The sequence below is a fragment of the Cupressus sempervirens genome, chromosome 5 (assembly GCF_028749045.1).
Source record: "Cupressus sempervirens isolate cs-2001-9-10 chromosome 5, ASM2874904v1, whole genome shotgun sequence".
Classification (NCBI taxonomy): domain Eukaryota; kingdom Viridiplantae; phylum Streptophyta; class Pinopsida; order Cupressales; family Cupressaceae; genus Cupressus; species Cupressus sempervirens.
Window position 1 is genome coordinate 1,031,002,482 of NC_143122.1, and position 17,695 is coordinate 1,031,020,176.

Below are 17,695 nucleotides of genomic sequence, written 5' to 3' on the forward strand. Positions count from 1 at the left end.
ATTTGATAGTATAAGAGGTCAAATACCTGAAGATTTGTATAATAAATTAAGAAATAGAAAAAGTAGAGTATTAGAGGAAGATAAGAAAATAAGAATTTAATATTTTGAGAAAGCTATGCATTGTAAATAACGAGGAAGAAATAAAAGAAATTCTAAAAGGTATAGCACCATTGTAGAGACACAAAAAGAGATCCATTCTCCTCATGGGAGGAAATTATGAAGAAGTGAACATGGAAACTAAAAAAGCTATAGTCTCATACATGTCCACTATGCCTAAGAAGAGTGTGCAACTAGAAAAGGCAAGCCCAATGACAGAAAAGAGTGCGCAAGTAGAGAAGGAAAGCCCAATGAAAGAGAAAAGTGTGCACATAGAAATGGAAAGACCTATGCCTAAAGAATTTGTGGAATGTGCATATACATAGGAAGCTAGTCCTACAACATACAGTCCTCCTCACAGTTTTGAACAACCAACAACAATGCCAAGTTCAAGTGATTCACCAAATATAACCATTGGTAGTGAACCTATGCAAGTAGATAACACCAAAGTGACAGTTGACAAAATTGAAAAACCATTCAAAGAGTTTGGTGCTAGCATTGTTGGCAAAGTGGACTATAGTAGCTTTGATGAAGAACCATATTAGGAGCCTAAGAAAGAAGATGCACATTCTGAGAAGAAAATTGAACCCAACATTGAAGTAGCTACCTCAAATGTACCCTTGACATTAGCAATAGTAACACCCTCCACACCACCTACCCAAGCAACTATAGTGGCAGTTCAATTAGATGAAGAAGATGAAGCAAAGAATCTCATATCTTATTTAAGTAAACTTCTTGATAAAAAGAAATCAGTCAAGTCCTTTGAGAAGACTTTGAATTTAGTTTTGGATAGAATTGAGAAGGTAGTAAACCCTATTGACACCCCTATAGATATTCAATAGTACACAACAATTTTGTGCAAAGCTTTTGATAATAAATTCACAACACTTTCTAATGTGGCTTCAGCACAAAAAGAGCATGATAGTAAACTTTTTAATACCATGTGTACTAATATGAGTAATGACATAGAAACTTTGAATGTATGTATTAAGGCATTGAGATAGTGTATAGAGGAAGGAAAATAATCTTGTGCTAAGTGAAACTTGGCATATATTCATCTTCAAGAATTTGATGATCAAATCAAAGAAAAGGTAATTGAGCTTCAGACACTCACTGACAACTTTCTGAAGCAGAATCAGAACATACATGTCATTGAGCACACAATGTAAACACTTCATGATAGCATAAGGAATATGCAAGCAAAAAAAGAGAACGCTCTAAAGAGATTCAATCTACTAAGAGAACACTTGTTCCCACAAGTAATATTGTTGGAGAATCAATTGGAAGAATTCTTGTCAGAAAAATCTTCATATGACAAGATTGTGGCTATAGACTTGAACATAGAAAAGTTAGTTGCATATGCCTTATGTGTGCTAATCAGTGTATTTGATGCACTAAAAGAAAGTTCGAAGAAACACTTTGTGTAGTTAAAAACCAACTTTAGTGATTGCTTTTCCAAGTTTTGATGCAACTACTAGATTTTGATAGAATTTTATTTTTGGTTATACCTTTGTCATTGATGTCAAAGGGGGAGATATATGGAAAATTATAATTAAGTGTAAGGGGGAAAATAAGGATATATATATGTATATATATATATACATGTATATATATATATGTATATATCTATACATGTATATATATATATATACATGTATATATATATATATACATGTATATATATATATGTATATATATATATATATACATGTATATATATATCTATATACATGTGTATATATATATACATGTATATATATATATACATGTATATATATATATACATGTATATATATATATATACATGTATATAGATATATATATATACATGTATATATATATCTATATACATGTATATATATATATATACATGTATATATATATATACATGTATATATATATATACATATATATATATGTATATAGATATATATGTATATATATATATATACATGTATATAGATATATACATGTATATATATAGATATATATATATATACATATATACATATATATATACATATACATATATATATGTGTATATATATATGTATATATCTATATATATACATGTATATATCTATATACATGTATATATATATGTATATATATATATATATGTATATGTATATATATATATATATGTATATATATACATATATATATACATATATATATATATACATATGTGTGTATATATATATATACACATGTCTATATATACACATATGTGTATATATACACATATATGTATATATAGATATATAGATATATATATATGTATATATATGTATGTGTGTGTGTGTGTGTGTGTGTGTGTGTGTAGTAGTAAGCTTTTATTGTAATTTTTAAGGGGAAGCAATAAGTTGTAATCGTAGTTATAAGGGATGTAATCCTCTTAAAACATGAATTCAATGTTTTTACTATGTTATAGTTATTTTTTTGTTTTGGTATGACAACATGTTTGGGACTTAGCCAATTTTCCCAAAATGTTGCCATCAATACCAAAGGGGGAGATTGTTGGAAATATGTCCAATCAATAAAATAAGGTAAGTAACATGGTTGTCATTTATGGCAACATATTTGTTTTGTAGATTAGTCATGTTCATTTGTGAAGGAAAATTGTCTAAGTATCAGACAACATCATAGTAGCATGAAAGATTTGATGATAGCAAAATATTCCCTTGGAATATTCTCTTGCATAGTTAACTGGGGATACATGACATCATACTAATGACATATACTAGTGTGCATGTTTGTACAGTCAACCAAGTCCAAGTTATGAAGAAATTAGTAATGTAGTGATGATAGAGTGCATAATAGAGCATATCAATAGAATGTGTTAAACAACTTGATTTATTGTTTTGAATTACCATTTCTTAATGAGCCAACTCTAAGGATATTATGTGAGCTGACTAAGGAAGAATTTACCAATATGTTTAGTATAAGTGAAGGACTTCATTTGTGAAGTTAGTGCGAAGTGTGAAAAAGTGTAATCAATGATTGTGAACTTGATACGATCTAGTGAAATGGAGTAACAAGTGAATGCAATATTATGACATATGATGTGAAACATTATTATGCAATATATGATGTAGATTGATATGTGCATAGTTGCTCTTGTATGAAGAATTTTCAGTCAGAAGATTTGTGAAGTATAGTAAGTATCTCAGTATTGTATGTATACTTATTTCTTGAAGATCTTATTATATAGTTGCATGTTAGGGCAGTGGGCTCTTCTTGCACACATTTGTATATGATCTACCAACTCCTACTAGGGTTGAGACTTCTAACAAGGCCTAGTCTACTAACAAGGACTCAAGACACTATACATATTTCATAGACTCCTAATAGGGTCAATATCCTTAACCAAACTCTTTATATAGTGAATAATCTTGTGGGTTTCATCCCCACTAGGGTTTTCCCCTTGGCCACAGTTTCCCTAGTTTAAAAAACATGGTGTTATGAGTTCTCATCTTGTATGGTTGATTATTTTGTTTACCATTATTGGTATTCTCTTTCACGTATGTGGTAAAGTAATTAACAAAATTCAATTGTGGGTAAAAGGATTGAAAATATTGATTCAACCCCCCCCTCCCCCCTCTCAGTATTATATATTTCTAATAGTTTCTAACCAAACCATGTCACAATCTATCCCTACCTCATCATGTACTATTAATACTTAGATCCTTGTTGTTCAAGCTCAATAGTCCCAAAGTATTATTCATAATCAGGCCAATATAGCAAGCACCTCAAATGTTGTTGGTTTTTAGAAGAAACCCATATACCTAGAAAAGTATAGACAAATGTCATTCTTAGGAATCCCTTATTCTCCACACCCAATATCATTTGACCTAAGAGAAAAAGTCATTAAATTCTCTAGAAATAATGTAGTTAGTGGTGAAGAGCATTTAAGAATTTTCATAGATATGCTAAATGATTTTGAGGTTGAACATGAGGATGTGGTCATGAAGTTGTTTGTTCAGTCGCTGACTGAGGATACTAGAGATTTGTTTAGGAGATTACCAAATGATAGCATTAGTTCCTGGAGTGATTTGGAAAAATTGTTCAAAGAACAATATGGAGATAATACTAATGATGGTTTTATGATAAATGACTTCAACAATATTTAAAAAGGTCCAAATGAATATGCATTTGATTTCAGTGTAAGGGTTCAAAAGGGGATTTACAAATTATTCCAAGTTATGAGATTGAATGAGGATGTATTCCTTACCACATATTTCAATGCTTTTGATAGTAAAATGTCTTATCAATTGAGAGATAAAGATCCCAAAACTTTGAGGGAGGCTTAAAAGGCTGTAGTAAATATTGAAAGCAATAGAAAATCATCTAGAAAATTAGGTAGGATAGATGATCCAAAGTTTTTCAATCCCAAGAACAATAAGAAAAAAAATGATAAATTGCTTGGAAATAAGAAGCCTGAGGAAGCCACAATAGGTTAGGTACTGGACATATTGAAGAAGATAAGCCCACCCACTTTCAACACACATAAACCCAATGTTGGTGAGACGGCCACAGTGAACAACAATCATTTTAATAGACAACCAAGAATGCAGAGTTACCCCTATACCACTTAGTGGAAAGATGGTAAACCAATTCCTAACTAGACCCAAATTGTACCCCAAATCCTTTGCAAAGAAATTCTATCAATATGAATGATGATGTGCCATGGTGCATCATATGCCAATCACCTCACTCCTCATATTACTATGCAATTGCTCAATCATTTGCCACAAACCATTAAACTGTCCAAAATGAGGAGGAAGAAGAAGAAAAGAGCCATGATGATGTAAGTTGTAACATGGTTAGCATGTGTGATGACTATGTAGATTCTAACTTAAAGGAAAATGAAAATGACATTACTAGTTAGAGAGAAATTTACCAGCTACACCATCAACAAATATTTGTAGATGATAAAAATTATGATGAAGACAAGGTATGTGTTACATCCTCAACTGTTGATCATATAAATTTAAGAGTGCCTTCTAAAGAGGAAAATAATAGGATTACAACTGAAATGATTTCTCAAATTCATAGTAATTACAATTTGAGAAGTGGGACAGTTGGTAATGAATCTGGTAAGCCTTTTGGTATATTCATAAAGGACATTACCCACAAGATGAAGGATGATAACAAGAAGTCTAGTGTGGATACAACAAAGATCAAAGACGGCAAGGCCACGAAATGGGAGCCTAAGAAGAAAGTACAATTTTAGACAAGTGATAAACCCAAAGAAATAGTGCAAAAGAAGAATTTTAGATCTAGTTTGGCCAAACAAATTATAGTGATTGCTATTCAAAAGATTTCCACTCTAGGTATGCTTGTAAAGCCTACTATATCTAAACCTATTGATATGATATCTATGATGTCACAAATAACTATTAAAGTACCTCTATCAAAACTATTTTGGATTGATGAACATAAGGATAAAGCCTTGTCATGGTTAAGTGGAATAGGTAATAGCAGAAATACTATTGAACAAAATGTCACACAACAAATGCCAGTGATAGTTGAAGATAATGGCATTGTTTCTCAAATTCCCCAAATCTTCTTAGATGATTCATCTATGACTTATCTACAAGATATTGACCCATTTTTTCTTAGTTTGATTATAAAAGGAAAGACTCTAAAAAATTGCATGATAGACTCAGGAGCCTCTAATACCATCATGCCCTTCAAAGTTATGGAAGCTTTAGGTCTAAAGGTAGACACAAAATAAGGCATATGTAAGGGTATGGATGCTAGGGAAGTACCAATCATAGGTACTATCAATGCATTACCATTCAAGCTAGCTACATACCCTAATGTAGAATTGACAATGTTAGTCCTTGTGGTAGATATTCCTCCACACCATGGAATGTTGCTCTCTAAAAAATGGAGTACTGCTATGGGAGGTAGCCTACAATGTGACTTGTCTTATGAAAATTTTCATATAATTAATAAAGTTGTTAGGGTGGAGAGGGAGCCAAGGGTCAATCATATTCTGGGAGAAGGAATTGATGGGGATTCAACTTGTTTCTTTGACATTGGTGTGAATATATTCAGGGCAGAGCTGATTGTTCAAGAAGTTGAGAAACTTCCTGCTATGATTGCACATGAAGTTGAATATTGCATGGACTCCTCAATTCTATGGACCATGTACTTTGATGGGGCCAGTTTCGAAGAAGGTTTAGGGGTAGGAGTAGTTTTTGTTTCCCCTGAAAAGAACACATTTAGATATTCATTCACATTAAATTTTTCATGTACCAATAATATAACAGAGTATGAGGCTCTTCTATTAGCTCTAAGAGTTGCAACCCATCATGGAATCAAAAGGTTGCATGTCATAGATGATTCTAAATTGGCTATTTCACAAATAAAGGAAACCTATGTCTCTAAGAACAAAAGGTTAAAATAGTACAAAAATGTTGTATGGGATCAACTTGAACTATTTGATGCATTTGGTATTTCTTGGAAGGATAGAAGTCAGAATAAGATGGTTGATCTATTGGAAAATGTAGATATCAAACCCAAGGATGTATCACTTGCAAGAATTTCATAGATTAAGGTTTAGAATTGACCTTCCATACCTGACAATATGGAGCATTGGCAAGTTTTTGAGGATGATAAAGATATTATAAATTTCTTATTAAGTGAAGACAAATACTATGGTCAAGAATTAGATTGTAGTGATTTAATTGAATCCATAGATGGTAAGGAAACATTTTTTTGTCAAGAGATCATACAATTAAAGACTAATAAAGTACCTAAAGGGTTGGTTGTCCTAGCAAATATGTTTGACAACCAAGATAGGGTGAAATCTATAATTAGAGATCATAAGCCTCAAGAACTAGAAGAAATAAACCTAGGTACCTCAGAGGCTCCAAAGAAAGTTTATAGTGGTAAAATCTTATATGTTGAGATCAAAAAGCCTTTATTTGACTTTTTGAGGATGTACAAACATGTTTTTGCAAGGTCATATGATAATCTTAAGGCCTATAGAGAAGACCTATTCAAACATGTCATACCACTAAAAGAGAATGTTACACCTTTTAGGCAGAAGCAAAGACTAGCAAATCCTACCTTAGTCCCCAAAATGCAAGAATAGTTAATGAAGCTGAGTGATGGAGGGATAATCAAACCAATTAGACATTTTTCTTAGGTTTCAAATTTGGCGAAAACTTGAATATTGCTTCCTTGAAAGATAATTATGGGTTACCAAACATGGAAGCTATGCTACAACAAGTGACCAGTTTAGAATTGATGTCCATGGTGGATGGATTCTCAGGATATAATTAGGTCCTTGTGAAGGAAAATGAAAAATTTAAGACATCTTTCACAACTCCATGGGGTACCTATGTGTATCTGAGAATTTTGTTTGGGTTGATTAATGTAGGTGCAACTTTTCAAAGGGCTATAGATGTAGCCTTCCATGATTATATTGACAAGTTTATGGTAGTATATCAAGATGATCTCATAGCATACTCCAAGAAGGCTAAGGAATATTGTAGACATTTGGAGAAGATTTTTAGAAAAGCCTTGGAATATGGGGTATCCTTGAATCAAAAAAAGTGTAGATTTGGGGTGGCAGAAGGAAAATTGTTGGGACATATAGTGTTAAAAGATGGTATGAAAATACATCCTAAAAGAGTAGCTACCATTGACAAGGTCCCCAAGTCAAATAATGTGAAGGGAATACAATCATTCTTTGGGTAAGTCAATTTTTTGAGAAGGTTTATTACAAATTTTGCTGAAATTAGTAGACCTATTTCCAAAATGCTCATGAAGGGAGCTACTATTAATTGGGATGGGGAACCTTCACAAGATTTTCAAGACATTAAAATTGCTATAAAGAATGCTGCAATCCTTAGGACCCCAAATTACACAAAGCTCATGCATATATTTTCTTTTGCATCCTTCCATATTGTTGATATAGTTTTATTACAGAAGAATGAGGAGGGATATGAACAACCAATTACATTCTTTAGCAAGTCCTTGAAGCCTACTGAACTAAAGTATTAAATCAATGAGAAATAGGCTTATGCCTTGGTAAAAGCTATAAAATCCTTTAGGTGTTATTTGGTAGGTGCTATTGTCATTGCATTTATACCTAGTGTAGTTGTAAATGATATATTCTCTCAATAGGAAGTATCAGGTGAAAGGTGCAGATGGATCAACAAGATCTAAGAATTTAACATTGATATATAGATCACAAAATTGGTAAGAGGTCAAGGATTAGTGAAGCTTATGGCTCAGTATAATTTAGATGCTAATCAGATAAATGTAGTAGTAGATGACTTGAGATCAGAATTATGTGACATGGATCACTATGAATGGTATACAAATGTCATATTTTATTTGCAACACATGGAGGCTTCACTCAATTTAACAAAAAATGAGAAGAGAAGTAAAAAATTACAAGCCATCAGATATATTATTATTAGGAATAATTTATGGTGGAGAAACTTTGAGGGAGTGCTAATGAAATGTGTTGATCAAGAGAAATCAAAATAGATATTGATTTAAATGCTTGTTGGAGTTTGTGGAGGACATTATATCTACTACTACCCAAAAAATGATGAGAGTTGGATTTTGGTGGCCTTCCCTTTTCAAAGATGCTTAGGCATTTGTTAGAAAGTGTGATGCTTGCCAAAGATTTGTAGGTAAACTAAAAATTTTAGGTAATACTCCATTAAAACCTATTGAAGTCCAAGCACCATTCTAGTAATGGGGGATGGATTTCATAGGTGAAACCTCTCCTAAGTCTAGCACTGGTTACTCATGGATTTTGGTTACTAATGAATATTTTACAAAGTGGGTGGAGGCTATTCCACGAGGAATGCTACTAGCAAGGTTGTGAATAATTTTTTTCTGAATAATATCATTTCAAGATTTGGATGCCCTCAGAAGATTGTGACAAATAATGAAATGTGTTTTAGATCTAAGGAATTCATAAAATTATATGACAATATGGTATAACAAGGTCAACATTTTCCCCATATCATCTACAAGGAAATGGACAAGCTAAATCCATAAATAAAAGCTTGTTAAAAGTCATTAAAAGGATTCTAGATGATAACAAAAAGGCCTAGTATTCCAAATTGTAGTTAACAATATGGGCTGGCAGAGTAACTATGAAGAAATCCATAGGTGTAACACCTGTTGACATTGCATATGGAATACAGGAAAGGATACCTTAGAACAATTTAGTGGGTCTATATAATTACATCCAGATGTATGACGAGGAAGTTATTGATGATATGCAAGAGAGATTGGATGAGTTAGTAGGGCTGATTGAGACTAGTAAGGAAGCTTCTCTCAAGAATCAAAAATTACAATTACAAGTCAAAGTACTTTATGATAGAGGAACAGTGAGCAAGAAGTTTGAGATTGAAGAGAAGATCTAGTCCTCATGTGGAATGCCAAGATTGAGGATAAGGGAAAGCATGGGAAATTTGATCCTATATGGTTAGGTCCTCATTTGATTGAAACCACATGGGGGGAAGACTCGTATATTCTAAAGGATTTATCAGACAATATTCTTGAACTACCAATTCATGGATAGTTCTTGAAGAGGTATTTTTGCTAAAATACTTGTTTCTTCCATGAACAATAGTCTAGGGTTTTCTGTACATTCTATAAATCCTTTGTGTCTTTTTTATAGCCCTTGTATATCTCCTTTCTTATGTGTGTTTTCTCTCTCAAAGTTGTCATGAAAGTTTTAGATCAAGTTGTGGTTTTCTTCTCCCAAGGATTATGAGCCCTCATATGAATTTTTCATATTCATTGTCCCCAGATAGAGCCATTGTTGGTCATATTTTTGCCTCATTTTGTTATGAATATGTCATTCTATGAAATTTTCATAGTTTTTATGAGAAAAGTAGGGTTTGGTTCCTTTTTAAAAAATTAACCCTAATAAAAACCCTAATTTGTATCTTGCATGTCATGCCCTAGGTAAACCCTTTAAGTTGTATGCCTTTACTTTATTAATTGAGCAAGAAAAATCATTTTTTGAAAAGGTATATATTTTTGGGAACTTTTTATAGAATTCTCATTTTTCTTCATAATTCCTTAAAAGGTCCCTCATTGTTAGATATTTGTAAGATCTATGGTAGTCATCTTGTCGCCATAAAAACTTGAACCCTTTTTACTCCATATGACATAACGACCAAGTAAATATTACACCTAGGACCTAATCAAATAAGCATGACTTTAATGTGCATTGCCTGTGCCATCAGATCTTAAAAAATCAATAGTGGTTTCTATGCCACCACCAAAAAATATAAGTTTTTTACTGGTCACGACATTTTGACCTCCCATAAGAGTAAAAAATGGTGGGACCTATGTCTAAAAGATGGCAGTACAAATTCTATCTATAATAAATAAGTCATCTTAGCATGACAAATTGTTAGATATGTTAGATGCAGTAAAGGAGGTACCAAGGAAGGAACATGTCATTTTTTCTTTTCCCAATGTTGGATCTTTGCAAAATCAGAGTGTTCACTATGTCGCCATTAGAACTTGTGAGAACTTCATCGGTAGCAATACGCTGACTACCTACAAAAGGGAAACATAGTGGGGCCAATACTAAAGACAAGCACTGTAAATTTTCCTTGTCATTAATATGTCATGTCATCATTATGGAATGTTAGAGGTGTAGTAAATAAAGTATCATAACAAGAAATGTGCTTATTTCACAATGCCAAATTTCTTTGAAATATACGTTGGCCACTATGTCACCATCAAAAAATGTAAGGTCTTCACCAATTGCGACATGGTGACCTACTATGAAAGGAAAAACACGATGGTACCTATTTTCAAAAGGTAGTTCCAAAAGGGTTAACTATAATAAATGACTATGCTAGCATGCCAAGGTGGTCTAATGTCACATGCCATGTGGATTTGCACACAAAGAGGAATCATGTTGATTGATGTTGTTAGATCTTCTTTGATCGACAGTGGGCACCATGATGCTATGGAAACTTTCTCGATCTTTAGTGCATGAAACATGGTGACCAAAGGAAAATAAGGACCCACCACAGTTGCACTAAAAAGCTTTTAAAATATGCATCATCAAATTAAGATGAATCAATGATGGTCACTATGTTGCATGAAGAAGTTTCTTGATGTTTATGCATAGTGACATAGCAAGAGTGTAACACAAGTCTGTGAGTGCTAGTGGGTCTAGAATAAGTTGGCAGCAATGGAAGGAAAAGTTATTTGGAGAAACTTGGTTGGGTTGACTGCTAGCCTAGAAAATTGAAAGTGAGTCATTGATGATTTTATTCCTAGATCGTCTAATTTTTTAGAAGATTGTGTGTTTCCAAAATTAGAAGGTGATGCCACCCTATTTCTCCTTACAATTCATTTATGAAGGTTGAAGGCTCCCCGTGTGAATTAAAACTAGAGATATATTGCAATATTTTGCCATTTCTTCTCTACACAAATGAATTTCAGAATTTTAGAGAACTAAGAGCCATTAAAGAATTGTTCCTTATGTGATCAAAGTGCAAAAGAACTTCCAATATACATAGTGTGTGTAGAAATACAGTAAAAGAATAACAAATAGCTAAGTAAGTATCCAAATCCATAGACAATAAATAATTCTAGTACTCTGTGTCACTAGTAAACATGCCTCCAAAAAAAGTTTTCTTAGGAAGGGTAGATTATGCAAGTAGAAATAATACATGATGACCTTCTTGAATTATTGCTTGAGTCTATGAATGAGTCTTCCCTGATGAAAAAACTATTTTTTGAGAACCCTAGGCTCAAGATTACATATGGCTTATATGAGAGAGGGAATTGGATTAGGGATGCTACTACTACTAGAATAGGGCTTCATCTTTTTAGGAAGTGGTTTTTAGAAAAAAAAATATTTGCTCCCAATGGAAACATTTGGAATTTTGATTTGGGAAAACTAGTGGACCTTGGTGTCTTTATGGATTTTGACCTACTCATGGCCATTTCCAAAAATTATAAACCAACAGTCAGGATAGTGAGAAAAATAGAGGGGGAATGCCTGGTAAAAATATATGCTAAAGAAATTCAAGTATTTTTTGGTCTAGAACAATTTTCAGATTATCATGTAACCATTGACTTGCCAGGACTGGAAAAAGAATACTTATCTAAGAAGGATAAGATTAGGAAAGGTGCATTGAAGGCATACTTGGGTTCAATTGGAGATTTTCTAGTGGTCATAACATCTACTAAAGAACCATTTAAAAAGGAATTTTTCACTTCTAGGGCCATAAAAAATATATATGACTCTGTGTATGGTTTTTGGTGAGTATGAGCAAAATTTTGTGCTAATAATATTTATGTATATGTTGACTCAGATCTCTTCTTTTGGTATTGATTTTTTATTTTTTTTTGCATAATATATAGTAGAGAAAATCTATATAGGGTTAGTTGGAATTGCAAAGAGAAAGGTGGAAATTTTTTTGTCCATTATTCACTATTAATGCACATATTCATATTCAAAGGGTGTACATATTTTGAAAAGGAGATTGTTTTGAACCAAAAGTATGAAGAAAAAGCACTACTAGTCTAGTTGTGGAGTGCAGACATGACCTGGGATGCAAAGGAGGCCAACTTTGTAAGATTCGATAGGTATTTTGCCTCTAGATTAAGATGCCTCCTATTAAGGGACAATCCCAAAATCCCCAAGGCATGGTTGGATTTCATCAGACCCATGGATAATCCTTCTGATTTGAAAATATCACATAATTGGGTTGATATCATACCATACCTTGTTTCAATAGTTTTTAGGGTTTATGATTTCCAAGGGACTCCCCATGTATTGCCCTACCAAATGCCTTTGAAGGTAGGGATAGCTGAGATGTTGTAGTAGCTAGGAGGATTGGAGGAAGCACAATTGGCTAGAAGAGGCAGAGGCTCAATTTTTCCCATTTGTACTGTGGCCCATCATTTCATAATCACAAAGTGTGGCTCATTATTCTTGTACAAATTCCTAGACCAGTACAAGATGGCTATGTCTCATCCCCTTTTTTGTGACACTGAAGGATTTTTTTGATATGTTCAGAAAAAGGGATAAACTTGGTGCAAAATATCACCAATTTTATTTCCCTAAAGACATAATAAGGAATGAGTTCTCTCTGCAAGAGTAAGAGATCGAAAAGGAAAAATGGAGGGTTTATTCTAGGGTTTTAGAATTTATTCATTGTTTTGATAATAACTATAAGCCTCTAAAAGATGCTAAAATAGAGGCAAATAGGTTGAAGAAACTAATGACCACTTTTTCTAAAACTATGGGGTTCATGAATGAAAAGAAACTATTCTTTATCAATTCTTTTCTAGAAAAATCCAAAGAGGTCATGAGGAGGTTATCTTTTACTCCTACAGTAGGATCAGGGTAGTTGATTGTTCAATGCAAAATAAAAGAGACACTGTAGATAAAGGAAAATAGATAAGGGGATCAACTAGTGTTGTTTTTGAGGAAAGACTTGATGAGCCCTTGCCGAAGAGGCAAAAAATAGTAAAGGAACAAACACGTCAAATTGAGGAATATTCACCCACTCAGTCCCCATTCCAAATAGGAGATGAACAACTCACTAGGGTGTAGATGGACCAGTTGGGATCCCAAGCGGGAGTTTTCATTACTCAAGCAGAGTTAGAAGAGGGGAATCCTTAGGAACCTTCAATACCAAGCCTTGAATTAATAGTGGCAAATTATAGAGGAAAGGAGTTGGACCCTGTAATGGAATAGGCTAGCCATGAATTTATCTCTGATGATAATTTTGTTAAATATAGAGCCTTTTACCAATTTTATTGGAGGAAAAACATTGAAATGTTTGAAGAGAGGTGTAATAAATTGAAAATAGAGCATCTAGAAATGGAATAAGCAGATGTGGGAAATCAAATAAAGAAAGAGATGATGTAAGAATTTAGGAGCTTGACCCTTGAAGAAGGGAGACAAATGATAAAAGCATCTGGGGTTTTGCTACTACCCAATTGGGATATTGAAAATGCTATGGTTTTTAATTCGTTTACAAATAAAATGAGTGTAAAAGAAAAGGGGAATAAAAAAATGAAAGGAACTAAATTTAATCAGAACCATGTTGTGCTAGTCATTTGGTCAATAAGGAAAGGATTGAAGACTACCTCTTTGCAACCTAATGATACTAGCTTGAGAGGTAGCCTAATTGTAAAAAGATTTGAAGAGACCACCACTAAAGAGTTCACAGAGCTAGGTGTTGGATCAGCCAGCTTCACCTTAGCTACAGGCAAGAGAGACAAAAGAGAAAGGATAGAATTACAAGATAGGTATGAGAAGGTTTTGGATGCATATAATCAAGAAGTTAAAAAGAGGATTGAATTGGAAAATAAAGTGATGGGGTGAATCACTAGGACAAGAATCGCCTACCCTCACCCACCAGTAGAGCCTTTTTAATCCACTCCCCTCATTGAGATCCTAGACAGACCACAAAGGCCATAGTATTATACTGCAAGAGATTTTGAAGAAGAAAAGAGCAAATTGTGGGCATTACATGTGGAACTAAATGTACAATATGAGGATAAGCTAAGAAAATCCCTCATGTATCTAGTTGATAAAATTGATTGGCCCTCATTTTATGAGCAATTAACAAAGATAATAAATATATGGGATGAGATAAAGGCAAATGATGAAGCCTTGAAGCCAATTGTCAACAAATGGAATAAAAGGAGTAGAGAGGTTACTCTTTTATGTTTTTCTGTCATCTATTTATCATATGAACACATAGAAAAGACTTATGATATTGCAAATGATCTCTCAAAATTTGATAATAAAAGAGTTGAGCTACAAAGGAGAATTGTTAGTTATCTGGACAAGTATAAGGGTGTCAAATTTGATTTGTTCCCACATGCTTTAGATAAAAAGAATAAATTGAAAAATTAGGAGGAATGGGCCTAAGAATTAGATGGCCTATTTTTTCTAAGGATGAATAGAGTCATAAATGAAAAAAAAAAATGCATGCTGGGAAGCTACTACTGAAGAAATTGTAAAATTTTAGTTATTCTTTGATTCTTTAAGACATATGGGTACTGAGGATGGTTATGAGGAAGCTACTGAAGAATTTGAATTTTTTGAATCAAGTGGTGAGGCCAGAATTGATTGTATGGAGAAACCTATGGGAAATAGGGTTGGTCAATTTGCTTGACCTAGATCTCAGTTGAAGTTGAAGCACAAGATGGAGGATTCTAATTTTTGGGTACTTTGAATCCTGAGGACCTGATTGATTGGATTGGTGAATTGGAAGACTACTTTGAGCTTGAGGATATTGAGGATCCACTCAAAGTAAGGTTAGCATAAACTAAGCTAAAGGGACATGCTGCTCTTTGGTGGAAAGAACTATGACGAGATAGAGAAGAGGAAAGTGAAATGAAGATCACTAGATAGAAATTGATGGTGACTAAGTTGAAGGCTAAGTTCATTCATGTTGATTATGAACTTGAGTTGTTTAAAAGGTTGCAAAATATGAAGCAGAAGGATATGACTATGAAAGACTATACATAAGAGTTCTACAAGTTGACTATTCATGGGAATAGGGAATTGTTAAAAGAGAAGACAACTCTGTATATTAATGGTTTGAGATTCAATATTTAGGATGGGGTTCATATGCTAAATATTTCTTCAGTTGAGGATGCTTATCAGTATGCTTTGAGAGTAGAGGAGAAACTAAAGAGGAAGAATCAAAGTAGTTCCTAAGGGAAGGAGAAGTAGGATAGTTTGGGACAAGCTAAATCAAAAGAAGAAGGTGAATCAAAACATATTGAATAGAAAAGGAGGATAGGTGGAGGTGAGTTGAGAGGTAATTCTTTCAAGTGTGGTCAAGAAGGGCATAGATATTTTGAATGTCCGATTGGAAGGACAACTACTATTGTGAATGAGGTTGCAGTCTAAGATAGTCAGCCTAAGCAAGGAGAGAGTTTTTTGGCTTAGGTGAGTACTAGTTGGCGAGAGGACATTGGATTCTTGTCAAAGAAATAGTTTTTTAAGGACTTGTTGTAAGTCTGGTGGTAAAGTCTGTAAAGTGATTGTGGATGGTGGTAGTACTTATAACATTTTTGCAGAGTAGATGGTTCAAAAACTTGGTTTGAAGAGAATGATATATCCTTATCCTTATAGGATTGGCTGGTTGCAAGGTGAGCATGCTTTGGAAGTGAGGGAGCAATGCTTTTTTGATTTCCAGATTGGGCAGCACAAGGATCAAGTGTTGTGTGATATTATGGATATGAACAATTATCATGTGTTACTTGGCAATATGATTGCAGGGTTGTGCATGATTTTGTTAGGAATATATTTACTATTGACGAATTTGGTTGGAAGTTTTCCCTAATTCCTTTGTAGAATGAAGATCTTGGTAGGAGGAACCTAGGTATTGGAAGCCAAGTTGAGTTGGCAAATTTTGAGAAGGTTGGAGATTGGCATGGAAAGTAGACTTATGGAACACCTATGGTGGATGTGAAAAAGAAGAAGAAAAATAAGGGAAAGAATATGAAAGTGAAGAGTTGGAGGACGTGTATGTGAAGAACTAGTTTGGGATTTATGTGCTAAATCCTAGAAGATGTTCTTCTAGTTACTAGAACATCTTTTCAAACTTGGGGTGTCTGATGCAGGAGCATCCTAGGCTTTCCTACAATCCTGCATGTTTGGAGGGATTTTGGTTAAGTGTTGAGGAGAATTGAGTTTGGATTTTGGTGGAGTTATGATTTTCATGGTTAGGGATGTGTTGGAGACAAATTTTGGAACCTTTCCTTATGATTGCAGAGAGATTGGAGTGATTGAGTTGAAGTTTGAGTTGTTTCAACCTTGCTGTTGAAACTATGTTTTTTTTTATGGTTTCTGGGTGCCTATTGCAAGCTATATAACTAATTTTTCACAATGAATGAGAGTTTGAAAACTTCAAGGATTGAAGAGGGCCTAGATTAATTCCTTCTATCAAATTTTAAAATTCTAATTCCTTATAAGTTGGGAGATATGGAAATTCTCCCAGAGTATTGATTTCTAGCAATTTTGCATGACAGTTTTCTATACTTGACTTTCAAAAAGGTTTTGTAGTTATCCTTGGTGAATCAGCCTTTTCACATTTAATGGGTTGTAGAGGACCTAAATTTGTACCTTTAGTTTGAAGAATGAGTTCTAATTCAATCAGAGCTAGGAGATATCATGATTTTTCTCAGATATCAATTTCTAGACATTTAATTGATCTTGTAGGCTGACTTGTGGCTCTTAAAGTATTTAATGTTAAGTTTTGTTTAATTTGTAATTACTTGGCCAAATTGTGGCTTAGATTGGTATAATTAGGGGTCTTGTGGAGTCTTTTAGTCATTAAGTTGGGATGGAATGAAGGATAGATACAAATTTTGTTAGAAATAGATAATACTGAGAGGGTGGGAGGTGAATTAGTATATTCAATCCTTTTAACCACAACTGAATATTATTACTCACTTTATGATGTGCATAAGAAAATAAACCAATAGTGCTGAGAAATTTAAACAACCATACACAAAGAGAGATCATAACACCATATTTTGTTAACTAGGGAAACCCTAGCCAAGGGAAAACCCCAGTGGGAATGGAATCCACTAGATGATTCAC